We start from the raw sequence: 5065 nt of genomic DNA on the forward strand, positions 1-5065 counted from the left end.
ACACTCCCTCTCTGTGGACTCTGCCTCTCTGTGGACTCTCTCTCAGACACACACTCTCTCTCTCAGACACACTCTCTCTCTCAGAAACACACTCTCTCTCTCTGACTCTCTCTCTCTCCCAGACACTCTCTCTCTCTCTCTCTCCCAGACACTCTCTCTCTCTCCCAGACACTCTCTCTCTCCTCTCCCAGACACTCTCTCTCTCCCAGACACTTCTCTCCAGACACTCTCTCTCTCTCTCCCAGACACTCTCTCTCTCCCAGACTCTCTCTCTCCCAGACACTCTTCTCTCTCTCTCTCTCCCAGACACTCTCTCTCTCTCTCTCTCCCAGACACTCTCTCTCTCTCCCAGACACTCTCTCTCTCTCTCTCTCTCTCTCCCAGACACTCTCTCTCTCCCAAGAGACAGGGGGTGCCCAATGCTGCATCCAATTGACAAAACATATAAAGTAAAATACTTCAATAATAATAATTGGTTATTTAGTTAACCCTTTGGCCAAAGGCGTCATAAGCCTGCATACCAACGTCAAGGTATAACCAAAATAATGCAGGTCCTACACTACTCTGTGAACACTTCCTTTTACCTCTGTGAGAGGGGAAACCATAATGGGTCTTGTTCCTGCAGCAAGTGAAATGACCTTCCAAGTTAAAAGGGTGAAGGAGGAGGAGTGAGCTCTGGGGGGAGGTGCCACAGCCTCCAAAGAGACAAAGGTTAACACAGATACCCAGCAAGCTCAAACTCCCACACCCACCACTCTCTCTCTCCCAGACACTTTCTCTCCCAGACACTCTCTCTCTCTCTCCCAGACACTCTCTCTCTCCCAGACTCTCTCTCTCTCTCTCCCAGACACTCTCATTCTCCCAGACACTCCCTCTCTGTGGACACTCCCTCTCTGTGGACACTCCCTCTCTGTGGACACTCCCTCTCTGTGGACTCTCCCTCTCTGTGGACTCTCCCTCTCTGTGGACTCTCTCTCAGACACACACTCTCTCTCTCAGACACACACTCTCTCTCTCAGACACACACTCTCTCTCTCAGACACACACGCTCTCACACAGACACAGACGAAATCAGAACAGGGAGGAAATCGGAGCAGGAGGGCAAGGGAGAGGCAAGGCAGGCATGGAGCAGTAGTCACCTGACTTGCTCCATGCAGCAGGAAGAGGCAGGCAGCAGGAAGAGGCGGGTCTCACTATGCAAGCTCGGATAGAGATTGCTCCGGACCAAAAAAAAATTCTGGCACAGTGCCAACACGCGCCAGCCAATCGGGAGAGGGGGGAGGTTTTCTTTTTTTTCCTTTTCAGAAAGCACGCACAGCGCCAGTTAAATATTGGCGAGCTAGGCCGCAAATATGTGCGTTGTGGGTCGCATGTGGCCCGCGGGCCGCGAGTTTGACATGCTTGTATTACTCCCTTGCTCTTACAATTAAGGGGTATTCTGATGTTGAATGTCTTGGATTTATATGAATTTGAAAATGTAGAGGTGTTATTCATATACTGGCACGCAGAACAATTTCTGCATGCCAGAAATCCTGATGCAAGGTTTTTGGAGAGAAAATGGGCAGTCCCCCCCGGGGCTCTGTAATGGCTCCGATCTAATTTATCTCGTAAGTTCGGAGCTTTGTGGCTTACCAGTTCAACCGATGGTCCCAGTACTTGGCATAAATCTGCATCAGATCGTAAGAGATGCCAATGTTTTTGAATTGCTCTGCGGTAGCTTCGCCAATTTTTGTCATATGTGGCAATGAATCTGAATTTTTGAACAGGTTCCACCTTATTGTCCTCCCCTGCAACCAAGAGAGAAGAACGAGATCTAGCCTCACTGATTCGCCTTGCCCGTTTAATAGATGTTCTACTATAACCACGTTGTAGAAATCTTGTGGTCATTTCTGCAGCCATTGATATATATAATTTGCCTTAGAGCAATTACATCTTAGTCTCAGAAACTCTCCCACCAGTATGCTTTTGATCGGATGAGATGGGTGACCGCTGCTTGCATGAAGAATAGAATTTGTAGCTGTCTTTTTACGAAATATGTCCGTCTCTATATACCCATCATTGCTGAGAGAGATTCTGAGATCTAAGAATTCCACCGAGACCTGACTGGAGACAGACGTGTAATTGTAAGTTGTATGATGGTGCTCAAAGTGCTGGGGCTGTATTAAAGGAAGGGAGTATATGCTGGGTAATAACAGTTTTGCTCTTAGTACTGTGCCTTTAAGTGGGCATAAGGTACCTTGAAGGTTAGATTGGGTTGCCAAAAGACAGCCCTCTCTTTCCTCATTAGGTAGCCCCAGGTTAGTACTCACTGTAATATTCTTTTTTTCCCAGTCTCCCTTCCAAAGCGTGCAGCCGTATAGGGTGTAGATCCAAAGCAGGGGTGTGCAGCGCACAGCAGTAATGAGGAGGAGCAGGTCTTGCAGTAAAATAGTCCTTTATTAATAATTCATGGTGTGGGACAACAGCAAACCTTCAACCCGTTTCGTTCAAAGGAACTTTATCAAGAAGTGCTGTGCATATTAAAAACAACAATTTAAATACAGCTGACTGCCTGATTTTCGCGCCAAATCGTGACGTCATAATTGCGTTTTAACCAATAAAAATCGTGGTCCTCGCGCATGCGCGCGGCGCCAAACTCTATGGTAAACTCTATGGTTATACTGATCCTCGCGCATGCGCGCGGCGCCAGACACTGTGAATAAACTTATTTCCTTATCCATTCCCCGCGCATGCGCGCGGCGCCAGAATGTCAGGCATCCCACTGCTCATGCCAGCCGTGTATACAGCAGGAGACATACGCCCCTCCGGGCGGGTCTTCGTGCTGAAACACGCCTCTGGCCAATGCGTGGTGATTCCCCCTCCTCCATGGTCCGCGCATGCGCAATGGATTCACGACTTAAATAATTAATTAAATCAATCCCTGTCAGGGAACAGAGGACAGGGGATTGAGGTATGAAACACAAAAAATCAATAAATGATATTGAATGGGCTGGAAGGCAGTAAGCTATATTATAATAAAATGACATATAGGCAAAAATGTGAGTATATAAATATACATTCAAGTCATCATAAATACTTTTGTAAACAAAAAATATATATGTGATATATTGTAAAAAAACATATAACAAGACAATTTATTATTAAAAATTATATTAATCCAAAAATATATTAAATGATCAAATCAAATAATAAAACATTTTAAAAACAACAATGTATCTTGTGCCTAATTTAAGCAACAGCAAATTGCATGCCCTGATGGATGAAAATGATGGTCATATGAATTTCTCGTTTTGTTACTCAATGTATTCCTATCAATGGTGGAGTATTATACATGTATATTTTTAGATTACATTTTTAATTTGAGCACCTTGACCTGACTCAGAGTTAGCCTATCTAGACGATTCTAAAGTACTGATTATGGTTATTACCAATAACAAGAGTGATCTATATAGAATCTTGATTATATTCATAGAGGTGTATACTAATTTTTGGTCATAATGAATATTTTGTAGGGATATGAAAATGAATCCCAATAAAAGGACTTAGTTATGTTTCTCTCATCTATTTATAGATTTAAGGTATGGTATATATAATGTTTTACCCGAAACCATTACATTCATTTAAGGAAATGGTTAATGAACAAACAAATATAAAGTCCCCAGCGCTAAAGTCCAAGATACCGTGATCTTTAAGGCAGTCTCTAGTCTTTAAGATGGTGGTTGGGCTCTGGTTTAGATGCTCCAGATGGGATAGATGTCCTTGATGTAGATGGATACACCGTCTGAAATAACAGATAAGCAGACACACCTGATTGCGCAGTGTGTTATAGCAATCAGAGCCCTATCTGAGATGTGAAAGAATCCTACTCACATAATCAACGCCAATATGTTCAGTGGAGAGGATCTGTGCTTGCTCCCCTTCTAATCCGCTCCTCACACAAACCCCACGTGGAGACAGCTTACAGGAGACAGCTTACAGGATACACCCTCTATCTTCAATGGCGTCGGGGAAGCGTCCGTTAACGACACCTCCACCAATGTGAGACAGGAATATGTACAAGATAGTGTAGTATGAACAGACCTTTAATGCTTAAAACACTATAAAACGTAATAAAATACACTCACATGGTGCAATAACAGATGGTATTGCTCAATATGCCGTCCGCAGCTTGCATTTCCTAACACCACACCGGAGAGTATCACTGCACACAGACACGCTGTCGACTTGGCGTGTGACGTCAGTGCTTTAGGAAGCTCTCCCTGCAGCAGGACTACAGTGGCTGGGATGGTTCAATGACTAAGCTCCTCCTCCCTACGCGTTTCGTGACACGTGGTCACTTCGTCAGGGGATGGTGGAGCTTAGTGTGTGATGCCTTATATGCAAACCCAAATGGAGAGATCCTCCTACTAGGGGTGGGGCTTAGCTGCAATGTTGATCAAGGAGGATCAGCTCTGACACTAACAGCGTGATCGGGGTTAATGCCTTGCCATACTGCATATAAACACCCTCATATTATGCAATGAATGAGAACAATACAACGGATAAATTAAGAACAAATAAAATAAAATAATAAAACAATCATACTTATATATAAACAGCCATGAATTATCATGGTATAGATCACATTTTATAAAATTAATATATTCAATAAATGCAATCCCTGAATGTTTTACATAAAATATCCCACTCTGCTTGGCAAGGATAGATTAAGAGTCCTTCAAAAAGGCTGCAAGGTCAAACTCAATGTTAAGGCCTAGGGGGGTCAAGGTCTTAAGTGTGTAGATCCAATAACTTTCTCTTTTGGAGACTTTATTGAGCCTGTCCCCCCCACGCCAACTGCTTTTGGGATTATCAATCCCTATACATACTAAACCCTCTGGACTCTGTTGGTGGTGTATTCTGAAATGGTTTGAGACACTATGTGTCTCGAGACCCCTCTTAATATTGTAAACATGTTCTGCGAACCTTCGTTTGAGGGGTCTCCCCGTGCGGCCCACATATTGGAGTCCGCACGGGCATTCCAGCAAATAGACACAGAAATTTGTTTTACAATTGATGAAGGTTT

Source organism: Ascaphus truei, chromosome 1, assembly GCF_040206685.1.
Source record: "Ascaphus truei isolate aAscTru1 chromosome 1, aAscTru1.hap1, whole genome shotgun sequence".
Taxonomy (NCBI): domain Eukaryota; kingdom Metazoa; phylum Chordata; class Amphibia; order Anura; family Ascaphidae; genus Ascaphus; species Ascaphus truei.